Source organism: Chamaea fasciata, unplaced genomic scaffold (assembly GCF_029207755.1).
Source record: "Chamaea fasciata isolate MVZ Bird 193981 ecotype frontalis unplaced genomic scaffold, bChaFas1.0.hap1 SCAF_2, whole genome shotgun sequence".
Lineage (NCBI taxonomy): Eukaryota > Metazoa > Chordata > Aves > Passeriformes > Sylviidae > Chamaea > Chamaea fasciata.
This window is the reverse complement of record NW_027094087.1, coordinates 55,781,108-55,797,939: the sequence shown is the minus strand read 5'-3', so window position 1 is coordinate 55,797,939 and position 16,832 is coordinate 55,781,108. Positions and strand designations below refer to the sequence as shown.

At 40.2% G+C, this 16,832-nt stretch overlaps 1 long non-coding RNA gene across 1 annotated transcript; it reads left to right on the top strand.

Annotated features, from left to right (window-relative positions):
- The first annotated feature begins 211 nt into the window (after positions 1 to 211).
- LOC136285953 (uncharacterized) lies at positions 212 to 16,046 on the top strand. Its single transcript, XR_010719612.1, has 3 exons — positions 212 to 320; positions 1,851 to 1,959; positions 15,295 to 16,046. It is a non-coding gene; the product is annotated as an uncharacterized lncRNA (long non-coding RNA).
- Positions 16,047 to 16,832: the final 786 nt, after the last annotated feature.

Genomic DNA, 16,832 nt, shown 5'->3' with positions numbered 1-16,832 from the left:
TATCTTATTGCTTCTAAGGTGATTGACATGGGGGTCTGTGCTTCCAAGGAGAATGTCTCTTCAGTTTTCTTTTGGAAAAGAAAAAAGTGCCTGTTGGACACTTTTGTGGAGGTAGAACGCTTCTGTTTCCGGCAAAGCAGAGTAGCAACAGCTGCATTTGTCTGGCAGTCCTAATAACCAGCTCCAGGTTACAGGAAGTGGAACCCAAAAATTATCAGAGAATTGGAGCCATGGCATTTCCTATATTTCACATAATTTGAATGTGAATAATGAAATTCTGCAGCCATCACTCTTCATGTTTAAAAGGTGTATGTGAGCAGGTAAGCACATTAAACAAGAAATGCAGTGCCAAAGTAATCTCTGCCTTAATATCCTCAGATTCCCTGGAGTTATAGGAGGGATTAACTTGCTTCATGATATTTGAAAACTGGTGGAAAAAACGAATTAAAGTTTTCTACCAGAAATTCCAATCAACATTAAAGAGCTGAATGTATCCTACTAAACATAAATTTAAAAAAAAAAACAACACAAACCTGCTCTTACCTGCTCAAAGGTTTAAATGGATGTTTTTCATCCATTTTTCTCCTCTATGAGTGGCTTTGCTTAGTGAAAGTTTTAGTAGCACAAATGAATTAGAGGAATGGACTTTTGAGGTAGGTACAAGTGTTAAGAGGAAAGCACTGCTTTTATTCCCACATGAACTTTTGCATGAACTGTGCAAATGTGCATAACCACTGACACAGTAGAGATAGAAGAGGTCTCGTGCTTACACTCAGCTCAAATATCCAGCAGTAACTGCTACAGCAACTATGGAGTAAAAAGAAATATTGGCAAAATAAGTAGAAAAAAAAGGAAATTGCAGACTGTAAATTCTTTTGAGAGCACTAATAGAAAATAATTTTTAAACTTGAATTGCTCACTGTTAACTACTCACTGAGATTTGGCCCACTGTAATGGTTTAATATGAAGAACTGATACACAGTTGTAAAACTTATGCTCTCCTTTGTAACTTATTTCAATCAAAATGGAAGTATCTTGAATCTTTCTAAACATGTCGATTATGAAATCGGTGTCCAGTTGCCTGATACTAGGAGATCAATGGGAAGCCTTGATGATTAAGCTATTTGGTGAGTACAGTACAATTCAGCAAAACAGTTGCAACGTCTATAAAGACAACAAGATTTAGTTTCTGGCCTGATGCTGTGATAAAGAAAGTGCAATCTTCTGCACTGTCCATCTCCTACAGATTCCTTTCTCATATTTATAATTGAAAAAATTACTGGGAAATGCTTCAGTTTTGTCCTTCGGGGTTTGGGTTTTACCAGTCTGCTGAAAACGTACACTGAAGTAAGTGGTTTCTCTAAAGACTTTTGACCTTTAAGGTGAAACAACCTCATACATAATCTTCAGTGCAAATTTTTATAGCTGCTAAGCAATTTTCCAATGCAGCTGGCCATTTTTATATGTTGAAAAACTGGTAATGATACAAACAGTTGATTATGGTTTACAATGGCAATAAACCTCTCAGTATTGGTTGTTACCAAAATAAATTGCCATTCTGTTAAATGTTAAATAACAAGTCATAAACTGCTGAAAACAACCAATTTCTTGTGGATTATTGCCTGAATAAATTTTAGCAGGAAGTGCAGATCATGAAGCTGTGATCAGCAGATCAGGCCTAATGAAATTTTATGTATTTTAAAAAGCTGAAGGATCCTCAAAATATGATGCAAACTGTAACACCCATTAAAAGACAAAAAATTTAAGTCTCCTGGTAGTTTTGGGATTTTTGTGTGAGACTATTTTTATCTTCTGACACTAGCTCTTGCTGTTTTCCATTGTTTCTTCAGGTGTTGAAAAACCCAGTCAATGCCAGCACATTGAGCCCACCGAGAAGGCAGAGAGGAGCCTGTTCAAGTACAAAGCACCTACATGAGATGTCTGCTCAGAATCAGAGGGGTTAGCATCTGCTTTGGAGTAATTACTACTGCTCATCTCAAAAGCAAAAATGCCATCAAACATTCATAGCTCAGGTGACATCTTCCCAAGAGTGAGTGACAGATCTTCACCATAGCAACGAGTGTTATCTCCTAAGAATAACATTAACCTCCCTTGTTACTAGTTTTAAATCCTTGGGTATAAACAGCAGTCGCAAGACATGTGTGCCTTGATTGTGCATTTTCATTACTTAGTATGTGCTGGGTGTGCATTAGCTGCTGTTAAGACTAAAAAAGACATCACCAGAAAAGGAAGTAATTAGAGGGATGGAAATACAGCCATTAATAATCCAGTCCTGGAAACATGATCAGGGAGAGGTCTCCTGTTCATGCTCATGAAAATCAGACCTCTCCACAGAGAAGCCTGGCAGAGAGCGCTCCTCAGCAGCAGCATCCTCCCCCTCGATCCACAGGGTGATTTCGAATCAGTCAGGGAGAGGTGGGAGAAGAGAGCAAAAGAAGGAAGGGAGAGTGGGTTATTTCTATTTCTCTCCTTTTTCTTATGTGCCTCCCTTCCTCCATATTTTTTTTTTCAGGCAGAGTTGAAATCCGGGAAACTTGAACCAAATATTTTAGCTATTTTAAATTGCTGCATTATGCATTTTTTTCGGAATGTCACCAAAGCTTTTTCGAGTAAAGGAGATGAAATTCCCCTCATAATAGCCCTGTAGGATACAGTGATATCCTGGGAGTGCCATAAAAATGCCATTAAGAGACATTTCATTTTGGCTTCTGGGGGCTCTACACTTATCTATTTTGACTTAAACTCTTTCTTCCATCTCTGCAAGAGAGGAACATGACACAGGAGTTGCACAAAATGAGCTCAGATCAGGGAAGACAGATTGTAAATCGAGACTTGCTAGAGCTAAATCATGTTCTCTCTCTTGATCTCTTATCTGATAACTTTTATCCAAAAGGTATTGGGGAAGTTAATTGCAACTGTAAAGATGAATCTTTAGGAAATATCATTCTCCAGAGCCGTCTTTTCCCTGCTCTCCAGGTCCCATGTTGCATTTTTTTTCAAGGCCTCAGATATGAAATGGTTATCTTGTGAATTTTAACATCCTTATCCTTTCCCACAGAACTGTTCAGATGAAGAAAACTGTAACTTTTTATTTGCAAGGTTTAGGAATCCAGAGAAGCTGTGCATGAGGGGGAAAGGCAGCAGCTTTTTGAATTCAAATGCTTGCTCTACTTGACGAGCTAAAGAAAAAGGTTAAAAGGATGATTTCTTTTTAGAGACTGAAGAAATATAGACAGTCTTGGATTAGAAACAGGCTGAAATTCCTGTTATAAACTTCTAATTGCCTTGTGTAGCATGACTTCTAGATACACTATCTTGCAAAGATAGTGAAGTTTTAAATACACGTCAAAGCAGCTTTACGCATATAAAAAACAGGTGATGGTGAAGGCTGTGGGAGATCTAGTTATCCCCTGAAAACAAGTATCATAAAACTCTTGGTGAAAAAATATTGCAACTTTCCCATTGCCAATTACTATTTTAATATTCTCAGATCACCCAACTAAAAACAGGGCCAGTTATTACTTAATTGACAGAACTCAGGCACCAGCAGACATGCAAACATTTGAAGGAAGACAAAAACATAGCTGTTGGGAAAGGTCAGGTTATATCACAGTCAAAAGGAGACCTCTCCTCACAGGTAAGTCAGGTGGGTAGGAAGGACATTATAATCCATGCAATACATTGGTGTGTAGGCAATGATGTGGGCTAAATAAAATTCATAGGAAGAAGGAGACCCCATCTGTTTTGAAACCAATTCAAGCACAAACAACTTTTAACATTTTGCACACTCAAAATCAAGTAAATTACCATCTTGCTGACAGCTTCAGCAGTGGCATGAAAGCTGTTTGGACACAGCATCTGATTTTGTGTGTTATCTGTTTCAAGATCCAAGTGGTTTTATATTTTAATGTATCAAAGAAATGGATAAAAATCTGGATACTGTGTCAGAGGGTGCATAAAGATCTTTAATGCTGAAGAATACCTTACAGTTATGGACATACGGGGGTGGAAAGACATTCCTAAAACATTTCTTCTTTGTGGCACAGACAGAGGGGAGAGATAATGTATTCAAAAGCAGCAGTGGATTCAGTGATGTAGGTTTTCCTCCCTCATCTTGACAAAGTGCAATTTGTATATTCACCTCCAGTATCCTAGTATCACGTGTAATTTTTGAACTCTAGCTGTATCTGGCATAGGTACTGATAAGGCATTAAACAGATACAGTTTTCACAGCACTGCTGGCATCTACAGTGCTTTTGGACCAGAGCATATTGTTGCTCAATAGCCAAGGAAGATGGTGAGTCCACAAAACCAGACATGGGTAGGGAGGATGCATGGGAAGGTAGGGCGGTGTGTGTGGGGTGTGTGTTAAAAGTAAGCAGGGTGAAGCTAGAGAGAAGACATTTTTCCTAAAGGAAGAAGAAGAGGATTAACTATTCTTTATTACAGAGTTTGCCTTCATGGTGTTTTTCTTTTTGCTGAGCATGGCAGAGTAGAGATTCATTGTGAAATCTAGCAAAAGAAGTGAGCTTTGATTTTGTTAGCTCAGTGTTTCAAGAGCTGTTCTAAGACTAAGGTTAAAGGCCACTAAACAAATGCAGGCTCCATTTGTTTGGAAATTACTTAATGGCAAATATATTTATATCATCTAGTGACTAGTTTTTTTATATTTTGCACTGTTACTTTCTTCACTCAAAGCAATCTCAACTCAGGTTGTGTGTTTCTTTATATGCAAGTGCAATCAAGACAAAAAACCTAAAGTCACAAAAAGTGGTTTTTCAAGTTATATTTTGCTGCACCTCAGGCAGTAGGAAGGGGGGGCCTCTCTAGGAGGAAAGACCTGGACGGGTGTTAACATGATACCATTTTTCTGACCCCTGTTTCTCCATACACTTTGAAGGAAGTAGATGTTAAAAGGTGGAGCTGCTGAGTCAAATATGTTTTCCTCTATATTTGCAGCTAGAAATGAAAGAGGGTGACTGTGACACACAGGACAGGAACTGAAATGTATACTCAGGACTATTCCTCAATTATTCTCATTTTGTGAAGCCAACAGAAACCTCAGTAATGGCCTTGCTGTGGAAAGGGACTTTTGAATGGCAGTTTGTTTTATGACTCTTAATTTATTTCTCCTTCAGTTGTTGGTCTCATGACTGACTCCTCCTTCCCTCTCCCACACACATTGTGGCGTCATTCTGCAACAGCTTTCCTTGCTTTTCACTGTGCACAGCCTCATGAGTCTTACTGTGAAATGCTTTGGCACACAGGCAGTGAGGAAAAATCTGTGTAACAAGCCTGATGCCTTAGAAATATTTTGTGCATTCCTCTGCAGAGGATGGAAAGTGTAAAAACACAGGGGAAGGTATTCTGCGGATAAAAATGTATTACTGTATGTCGCATGAACACTATTTGATAGCTACAAATTCCTGCACAAAAAAATAATAAAATGTAATGAACACCTCTCGTGCTGGAAACCCATATAAGATGATGTAGCTCAGCTTCCACTTGGATTGAGGCTTGGTAGGAAAAGTTCAGGAGAAGGGGAGAAAGAGAGGAGCCCTCAGACCCTTCCAAGCAGGTGGCACCCTGCCTTTCTTATTTGCATGCTTGGACAGTGTGTGACACGGGTATCCCACAGGTATCTCTGCAAGCCCTGAGCCCACACTTGAATGATGCACCAAGTGGTGACCGACACGCACCTGTCTGTCTCTTTCCCAGGCTTTGCTCTGAAAAAGGACACGCAACTGAGGTTGAAATGAGGTGGGATGATAGGAAAGAAGATGTGGTGTGGCCAATGGAAGTCGACCTGGGCTGCCTCTGACGTGCCCTGAATCTCTCAGCTGGTGTGCACACATCTCACTCTCCCATCGAATGATGGGAAGGGAGGTCAAAAGAGCTCAGTTGGAAACAACTGGCAAGGATAACAAATTCCTATGAATTAGTGTGCCTTTTGGGAAGGAGGAAGGCAGTGCAATTTTGATGAGAAAGGCTGCTTTCAGTTTGGGCTCAATCATGCAAGGTGCTGAGTGCCTTCAGTCCTCATTCACATTGATAAGAACTGACTGTCCTCATGCTACCTGGCAGGCATGGCTGCTAGGTCAGTTCTCATTCCCCTCTCCCCCACAGTCTGTCACTTCACTTCCTAAAGAATGTCTTATTTGATGTCATCTGTAGCACAGGGAATTAATGAGGTTTTCTTTCAGAGGCTTCTCATTTATCCCCAGAAAATCAAAGGGACAGATGTTTTTCTCTGCCAGAAAGTAAACCTCTAAGAAGATGACAGAAAAGAGCTGGTTGGATGCTTGTAGCATCCCTTTCCCAGAGATGCAGATGGGACTTGGACCTCCTTTGGGTCTGTGTAAACAAGGAACAGCTGTTTGGTGTCTGACTGTCCTCATGAGCTGTGGTTCTCCTTTCTTTTTTCAAAGGATTTCTAACCGTCAGGGACCACCTCTGACCACATCATTCCTTGAGAAATAGATGCAAGGCACGCTTAATGTCGATGACATCTTAATCATCTGGTCTTTGAAAAGCGAAAAGGCCAAGACAAATACTTCTGTTAGCAGGAGAATCATAGTATTTGATAAACATGGACTGCATGCATCTAGTTGAGATGCCTCTATGCTGAACTGTGCAATTCACAAAATGTAAATGGGGTGCTTATCAGATGGATTATTTTCTGAAAGCACAGGCAAAATTACAGTAATTACTTTTCCTCCTGCTACATTATCTGTATTCCCAAGAAATTTTATAACTTCACGCAGAAAATAAATAAATATTTACTTAAAAGATCAGAATAGCTGAGTAAAGGTTCCCTTCACTTCCCACAAAATCAGCATTTCTCTTGAACAAAAAGCTTATTTTTGGCAGCATGAGATTTTCACAGGGGCAGGTACTGTCGATAAAAAATTTTCCAAGGACATCACTAGATATTAATCTAGATTTTCAATAAGCTACAATTTCCTTAAATTCCCAACTCTTTGATGTGCCCTTGGGTGAGAAATGAGCTCCTACTATTCTTCCTTCAGCAACTGAGTGCTTCAGTATAACTAAAAAGCCCAGCTTTTTAGATATAACCACCAAGATTATTGCCTGAGAATAATCAATATTAAGGACTCACATTTTTAATGTGTGATAAAGATTAATCTACTTTGTCACTCCACTTAGACTCCCTTAAGCCCACTCATATACGTGCATTTGATTATATTTTGTTATTCAATAAGAATAAATCTGAAGGACTAGTTAAAAAAATCATCTGCTGTGGCTTGTTCAGCTCATCAAACTGTAGATTATGGCATAATCCTAACACCAACTGGTTCTACAGTGTCATAGGGCTCTGTAGACAGGTAATAAGCAACCTTTATAACACTCCCCCATCCATCCCAAATGTAAGCATTTTAACCTGGTTTATTTGGTTTTTTATCCTCATATCTGAAAAGCAAAAATTTTCTTGGGTGCTTGTACCTTTTGTTATTCTAGAGTGATAGTGCCCACAGTCCTTTACAGTTTTGTCCTCAAAATTTCCCCGCGAGGTAGAAGGTGCTGGTTTTTTATAACAGAGAAACTGAAGTGCAGAAAAGTAAGAGGACTTTTCTCATGGCCACCTGGGAAACAAACGGTGTCAAGAGCTCAAGCTATGAATTCAGCTGGGACCTTCTCACTTCCTTTCAAGCTTGAATGTAAGGAAAATGGTTCACAGCCACTCTCACGTCTCTGACCTGGGCATGATGCAGTGTCCTCATGGGGTACGTCTGTATCTAAGACAACCTGTCTGACTGTACTCTGAAACAGCCTCAGAATGTTCAGCCTGTTCATCACAGTCTTCACCATGAGCTGTGAGGATGGGAACAAGCAGCTGGGTGGTGCTACACGCTTGAGCAAAGAGACCGGGACATCAATCCCTTTAGTGACAGCACCAGGAGAGCTAACTCCAATTCCTAGGACATTGCTCCAGCCTCCGACCTAACCTTCTTCCCATAAAATACAGTTAATGTACTGGTGCTTTGTAGCTGGGCAGAGACCTTGTAATGTGAGCTACGTCATGTCAAAAACACCCATTTGATTCTGATTAAGAAATCAACAGAAAGATTCAACCTCATCCAGCTCAGCCCACGCCCTAAGTGCACAGAGATGGTAAGAAACATTGCTGTTCTGTAGCAAGTGTGCAAATAGTTTGGAAATAGCTCAAAAGATATCAAGTAACTAATTGAGCATCCTGACTGCACCACTGCATAAACTCCTTGAAAGAACAGCAGAGGGTGAAAATTGCTGATGGCAATTTCCACAGTAGAGTAATTTAGCTCAGAGGCAAAGAGAGTGGTGAAGGAGAGAGAGAATATATATGTCAGCGTGGGAGAGGGTGGATTGGTACAAGAAGGAGTGCATTAGAGTATGTGTGAGTGTGGAGGAGTGAGTTTCTCAGAATTAGGGCAAATTCTGCATTCATAGTAGACCTTGCAGAGAAGCTGCATGTGTGCATGTGTATACATATATACAGGTTTGAGCTTGGCCATCTTGGGGTCATTAGTGTTTTTTAAGACATTTTTCTAGAATGTATTTCCAGTTGTTGCAAGTGTGGAGGGAAAAAAACTTGAAAGTGGGATTGAAAGTCAGGTGAAAATGCAAAACTTAGAAGACGTAGCAGTGATTTGGAAAATATATAAAAACAGCAAGACTCTTTTTTTTTTCAGAAAGTGGAAAGACAGAGACAGGGAGATGACAAGGGAGGACTGTTGTTATAATTGTCTCCTGGAAAGATGTTGGCAGTGTTTGTCAAAGGAGGAAATGTAGGGTGGGTGGGCATTCTACTTCCATCTCTGGGCAAAGGAGAACATGTAGAGGGTCCTGTGCCACTGACAATAAGGAGTAGGAGTTTAATTGTGCAGATTCATCCTTCCTCTTTTGCCATACCTTCATGTAGCCAAAAAAAAAAAAAAAAAAAGATGCTGTTTGCTGTAACCCAGGGTCATTGGATATAGAATGGATAACACTTAGAAATCAAAGGTTAAACCAGAAATTCTTTTCAACGGCAACTTCGTAAAAAATATTTCTTTACTGAGGTGGGTAGTGAAGTATATCCAAGTTCTTTATGCACACTGCATCTCTCCGAAATGTATGCCAGGAAAACAGTCAGATGTTTAGGCTCTGGCTCCTACTCATTGCTGGTTTCCCTGGTAATCCACTCTAGCAGTATTCCAGCTTTGAGACTCCTAAGCACAAATTTTTGGGCTCATTTCCAGTCACTTATCTTTCCAGTGGGAACAGTCTATTTCTTACTTCACCCACTTAGGCACAGCAATTTATACTTCTGATTCATGCTGTGGCGGACAGAGGGGAAGACTTTATAGTGGTAATACCAATTGTCCCCTATCCCACAGTAACTTTAAAGTACTTAGCAAAACCTCAGGAGGTGTGGAAATGCATGACAGGAAAATAAAGTGTTCCTGTAAGTAACAGAATTGTCCCTTACATATCCTTTAACCCCCAAAAGTCATGTTCACACAGCCAAAGTATCTTCTAATTAAGAAAACACCTCACAAGGCAAGGATTTCACCTTGAAAAAATATTTCAAATATATTCTCAGTGGTCATTGAACATAATAAGTAATTGATCTCTTGGTCAGTAGCTAAAAGATTTTGCTCTGACCCCATTAACCTAAGGATGAATCTAGGTGTACATTCAGTTGCCTGTACTTCCTTTTCCCTTGCAGTGATTCAGTGCAGCATTGGCTAAGGATAAACAATATTCATTAGAACAGTTTATGTGGAATAGCTACATTCCTCACATTTTCCACACTTAAAAGCTCCCAGCACCAGTAGTTCCTATAGCCAATCCTAGGATCCCATAAAGGATTAAGAAAGCCCATTATTCCTTGATTCTGTCCTTTAGTATTACATCTATAAGGGAAATGGATTACAGCCCTGAGATTCGGTCTGTCTGCATGCTGACCTTACTGGGCACAGCCAAATTATTGGAGATGAATGTTTCTCTCAAGATGCTGTTTTCTATTACGTTCTTCTTTAGGAGTGGAAACCACCTGGGAGTGCCTGTTCAAATTGAACTTGATTTCTAGAAGCTTTTCAGCTTTACTGCATGCATGTGGCAATAATTACTTGCAAAATAAGGGCTGTGTGGATTGTGTTTTCTGAAATGATTTTGGTATTTGTGATGGATTTCCACCTGCTCAAGTTTTGATTGCAAAATCACTCTATGGAGAAAAAATATAGATAAGTGTCAACATTGTGTAACTGCGATAAACACCTCTTGGTCTCCCAAAAGCTGCTTAACTGGTTTCCACTCTTTAAATATACTCTTGACTGTGAACTATGACAAACTCTCTATATGAATTTTTAAATTGGTGCAAAGCATTAGCCCACAATCTCTTTGGAATAATTTAAGGAATAATTTAATGGTAATGAAGTTAAAGATAGCACTCAAAATAACCCCTTTAAGATGCCAAATCATTAATACACACTTGCATAAATTTCACTTCCAAATAAAATCTTTCAAGAGATTCTGAAAAGTTTTGTATGCTAGAGTCCAGATACATTTGTGCATAGCCCAGAGCAAGACTGTAAAAAATAAAATAGTGATGGAAAAGTCAGCAAGACCCATAGGCTAAAAGTTACAGGTTCCTCAAAGCAAGTTTTTGCCTATGGATGGTTTTAGTTTTTTTAGCAGACTGGAAAAGTAAGTGGGAATTGTAGGTCTCAATGTTCACCTTGACTCTGGCAGGCAGATACAGTCCATGTTAGCCTAAGCTATGTCCCACACAGCTGAACTTGTAGGTGTCAGTGTGTCTGCTATCATACATGTAGTCAGTGGAGTTTGGGGAGCCACCCAGCTGGCTGGGTATAATAGTTCCTGTCTCTAAAACAGGCACCTACGTCTGGGAAGCTGAATAGCACTGCAAACTCTCTCAACCTAACTTAGTGGCTTGCTTTTCCACTGCCTGTAAAGGGAACATAAGCACTCTGCTCACACATCAACCTTTGGGAGCCTAAACTAGGGCCTTATCCTTTGCAAAACCTACATGCCTCTGAGCTAGGTAGGCAAAGGCTACTGTTTTGTGTCTATGACTCCCTCCTCGTAGACATGGGTGTGTTTGGACATAACCTGAAAGACATTGCAGTGTGAGAAAAAAATGGATGTTGTGCCATGCAGTTTCCGTGGCCTGGCTGCTTCTGCACTAGGGAGCACTGGACGTTGAGGTTCGGGTCCCCAGATTCCTTTCCAAAGAGGAAGGAACTTGCAGACCTGCAAGCCCCCAGCCTTCAGCTCAAGGCTCTCTGTGTTTTTGTTGCAGTTTGGTTTAGGCAGGAGAAACTGCTCAGTGCACATTGCTGAGCCAGACCAATGGACATTCCATGAAGTATCTCCAACTCAGTCCTTCAGAAGAGAGCAGAGGACTTTGGAGACACCGTGTCATGAACACAGTTCTGAGCTTCTCTGTGGCCCTGGGAAGGGCTTAGTGAATTTTTTCCATAGGACTCTCAGCCCATTCTTTCAATTTCCATTGTTTAACTGAGAAACTGGCCTCTCTATTGATGGCAGTGAAGAAGAATACCAGCTTCTCATATGTGGATCCTAAATCCTTACAGAAGCTGTTTGTTTTACAATTGTCTGTATATTGGTACTTTAAAAAGGAAATATTCCTAACTACTTGTATAGGATCATTAAACAATTACTTCAGAAATTATTTTCCTGTAAGATGCATTTACAACATAGATACATAGATAGATAGATAGATAGATAGATAGACAGACAGATCTATCTATCTTTCCCTTAAATGCCTGGGATTAGAAGCAGTATGAAATGTTATGTAATGTTTAAAATACCATCACATTCTCCTATCTGGTGAAAAATATGGATTTTGATGTTAGGGACATGCTCTTCTATTAATCTGATCCACGTTTTTACTTTTTTCAAGTTTGTCCCTTTAGAAACATTCTTGTAACCCCTTGGATATAATTTTTTTTGTTTTCCTCAGAGATCCTGAGATGATATTGAGTTACTTGGGAAATTAGATTTGTCAGTTTTATTTCTGGTTGCTGTCTACATTAATTTTATAATTAAAACCCAAAGATGTGTGTCTAATGTGTATGAATCTACAAAAAGCAGAAAGAGGAAGAAGTCTGCTTAAGCCCATACAAAAGAAATAGTTTGACACATGTCAGTGCTATGTTTCAGTGCAAGAAAGGAAATATTTTTTGGCAGAGAGCTCAGAGAACATGTAGGCAAATCAAGCAAAACTCATGAATCTGAAAATTAGTCTGTGAAGTGTTTGTAGTCACAGTCAGTTTTTTGCTAAAACATTCAAATACAAATTATTGGATTGCAGATTTGGTATGCACTACAAGTTTTGCTCATTTATACACAGATCATGTATGTTGCATTTTGTAAATAAGGCTGGGATAAGGAAGGAGAAAAAGGTTGATTCAGAGAGCTCCTCTCCTACCCCCATCCTCTCAACTTCATTTTCCCCTGATTCTGATCATTCAAGAAATCGTAAGCAAGGGGAAACACACATTTCCCCATCCTCTCCTTTGTTCTGTAATGATGTTCTAATGCTTAGCATTATTATTCACCACACACATTATAGTAAACTATTTACTTTGTCTGCAGCACCTGACCTTAGTGTGACTTGCCTCTTTTGTAGGTGATGTGAATAAGTCACTGTGTGTGTCAGCAATGGCACTGTTCTCTGCTGACTGATACCTTCAAGAAGTGGCGTTGCTTTTGAGGGTAGCAAGCAACACAAAGGAGGTGCTCTGCAGACTTAGGAGCACCCCAGGAAACAGCAATCACAGTCCCTAACACTGAAAACCCTCCTCAAGTGGCAACATTTTCCAGCTGTTTCCTTGTTGCACTAAAATTGGAAGGCTGGCATGAGGCTGTGGTCTGGCATTTCCAGTGAGCCACAGCTGAAGATGGGTTCATAAATTCAGCACCCCCTTAATGAGGTGGCAATGCAGGATTGTGGATGTGACTGAGCACTAGATCTGTCTGCTTGGGAGCTAAACTGGGATGAGATAAAGTCACTGCCAACCAACATTCTACAGCTCTCTGTGCTTTGAGTAAAGTCATCAGTGGCTGGATGTTGTAACCCTTGCTTTTCTGGCAGCTACCTGCAGGGAGGACCAAGTGCACTTTCCCCATGTTTCTTCCTCCTCAGCTGACTGCAGTGTCGTATCTCTTGTCATGATGCCTGAAAAATAGTGTCACTAGTGATAGGTGGGAGCTAGTTCTTGTCTACAAGGATAACTGGGCTGAGAAAGCAAGGTCCTGTTTACATGGGGCCTGTTGGCTGTAGACTGGATTCTGCCCCTGCCTGCCAGATGTCGGAGGCTTTTTAGCCACTTTTCCAGTCATATGTCACAAGCCTTGAGTCACAGTTGCTCTCCTGAATTTAGATACTGTAGGACTAGTGTCAGTTCCTGAAGCTAGGTACTGGTAATCCATGGTCTCAATTAGACACTACAGTTTGGACTTCTTGTTTCTCATAGTTAGATGAAAATTTAAGTAAGTGGTAGCTTTTGGTCCATCAGGATAAAATTACTCTGAGTAGGCAGCCTTTCATCTTCCAGGGCTAATTAATATTATCCTTTTATATAAGTCTTTATGGGTTCTCAGTTGCAACTGCTCATTCCTTTCTTGTTTGTAAACTGGACAGACTGTCATTTACATGTAAATTTTCCTCTTCATATGAAATTATTGTTAGATGTATTTTACTATGTGGCTTAGTAGACATTTTGCCTTTGTAATTCACCTCTACCTGTGTGACTTGCACGAAAATAAACAGAAATCACATAATGAACAAGATAAAAGACCTGATGCACTGAGGAAATGAAAAGCTATGGTCCACTCGAATGATCTGGAGACCTGACACACACATACACAAAACCCATATCAATCTGCAGACAGAAATAGAAGGGATAAAGGCTGGTTAGGAAGCCCTTAAGAAAGGTCTCAGAATCCCAAGAAGAATGTCCTACCCGCACATGTGCTACACTTCAAGGCCTGTGTTTCTTCTGTTTCCTTACATTAGTTACTCAGGATGTGAGAGACTCTCAGACTTTGAATTCAGAGGACCATGGCTCTCAATCAGTTCTACACAAAGGTCTGAGGACTGTCTGAAACCCCAGAGTTAAGAGTGATGAGAAGCCAGGTGTGCACCTACAGCTGCAGGAAGGGGATCAGTCTGGTGTCCTCAGAACATGTTGGATGGATACAACCTTGCATGAAGTGATGGTAACTGGGACAGGGGGACATTTTGCCTATCCAGTAGTTCAGCAGATAAACTGCTCAGCTGGACAAGGAAAAATTAGGCTCTGCACTCTGGAGCATAGGATGAAGTGGTGAGTGCCTCCAGTGACAGGATATTCTGCAAAGTTAATTGAGTGGCTGACATCCCTCACATCTTTGGCTCTATGTCCACGCGACAGTGAAAATCCTGGTATTGATGGCTTTTAAAAGCAAATTCTTGGTAGAAAACGTGCATTGTGTGGCTGGGTTTTGGAGTGTTGCTGAGTAGGTTTAGTATTGGGTTTGGTCACAAATTCCCTTTCTCTGCTTGCTTGGTGACACCTCTCAGACACCCAGCAGTTCGAAATGTGAAGGTCTTAGCCCAAGTCAATATGTTGCTATGTAATATAACTGATTTGAGAGAACTTTTTAGCAGTGAGTTATGCTCCATGTCATGGCACAAAGTGGTGATTTCTTAACATCTTTGCTGGGAGAAGAGCCTTGGTATTCCTGCATAGCTTTAAACTTGTGCACCTCCTGCCTAGCTGCAAAACCCAGACTTTGTGTATCTAGAGTTATTTTCTTTGTTACTTAGCTCTTGATGTATGCTGTTACACTGGGTTCTTGTGGGATTTTGTGTTGCTTTTTTTGCCAGCCTAAACATTCTCATTAAGTTTGTTTCACAATGCATCAAATAAAGAGAGTTAATGAAAACCTTACTTTAAATTAGTTACACAAAATAACAGTAGCATTGATTGTGGGCTTGCCTGCAAAGGACCTTTTTATAACCTTTCCAAAGCTTTTTATAACCTTCCCAAATCTCTGGAATACCTTTTGTTTTCTTCTGAACATGGTTGCATGTGTGGATTGGGGAACATGAAACAGATGTGGGCCAAATGGGTCTGGGAGATAAAACCTTATTCTGGTTGTTTTTGTTATTTTTTTGCTGCTCTTTCTCCTTTGGAAATTGTAAAAAAGTAATTTTTTTTTTTTTTTTTTTTTTTTTTTTTTTTTTTTTTTTTTTGGTAGCAAATTTAGGAAGAAGTTGTCCAGGTTCTTTCTCCAATTCGAATCCACCCACCATTGCTGCAGATCATCCATAGTTTCCCATTGAAGGACTTGTTAAGTGCCTGAAAAAAGGCTTGAACTACCTCTAAATTAACTTTCCAGAAGAAGAAACCCTGTAGAAGGAAGTCCAGAAGAAGACAGCCCAGATGATATCATATAGCTTAACCTGGAAGCAGTAAGTAGAGTGGATTGAACTGGGCAGAGGCTGTACAATCACAGCCATGATGTTTCCTGTGGCCAAATTGGCCCGTTCACTGTTTGTGGGATATGTACTGTGAGAGAGTCACATCTCTAGCTGGCCTTTGATTAGGCCTCTTTCCGCAGATCCATCCAGATCACCCTCTGATGTCTTTCCCAATGCTGCAAATGACAGAATTCTCAGCATTCTTGCAAGAAAGACAAAAATTTAATTTCTTAATCCTAAACATATACAGGTTTCCTGATTGCCTGAGCAATGTACGTCATTGAACTTCTGACCATCTGCCCAGGATTTATTACTGTAAATAAAAACCTCTGCACTGCAGAAAAACCAACAGTTCTGTGTGACTGCCCAGTTCCATCTCACCTGGGCACATACTTCCATGCTTTTCTTTACACATTTGAACTGCATAGACCACGAAAATCAAACAAAGGCTGCAAATCCTGCATTGTTACTGCTCTTGACTATAAACCTTTGAAACAGTAAGGATTTCAGCCTCCACACTGAAATTTCTTCAAAGGGAAGACTAATAAAGTACTCATAAAAGATAATACTCCTTTGTTCATTGCTTCTCCATTTCCCTGTACTAACCTTTGTTTTAAGAGCATCTCATGGCTATAAACTGCAAAGGGTTTTCTTTAGACTTAAAAACCCCATCTCAAAACTTTCTGTGTAAATACAACATGAGCTTTTCTCTGTCTTTTCTAATAGGATGAACCTCTTTGCCATCTACGTGCTTCCAAATCTTCTTGTTCACTGTGAAGATTGAGGGAGAAGAACAGGGTCATCAGGGTATATTTGTGCTTCAAGAAAGCCTGCCTTCCCCTCCTTTGTCATTGGATAATTTCCTTAAGACCGTAGTTTATCCATTTTACAGATCAGAGATTCAAATTCAGCCCTGAAACTAAAGTTTTAAGTAGCAGAAGTTCTGTGGACTCAAATCAGGGTCAATTGTGCATTCTGCAGGTGTCTCTTTCTTCTGCAGTTTGGACAGACGAGGCAAGGACTTCATAGGGATGGAAATGAAATGACAATTTCTGTAGAACCTCTGCTGGGACAATATTAGATGCCCTCCCTGTGCTGCCCTCTGGACAAATAAAACACCTGTTTTCAGAGCTGTCAATCAGGAACTTCTCATGGTAGGAAATGTGTTTTAGAAAACTTGGGCTGTTGAGACACCATCTGGCTTCTTTCTCTGTCAGTATGTTTCATTGTGCAAAACCAGCTTCCAGTATCACCCTGCAAAGCAGCTCCTGCCCTGCAATTCTTTATTAGACAAATAAGCCTTGAATAGGTGGCA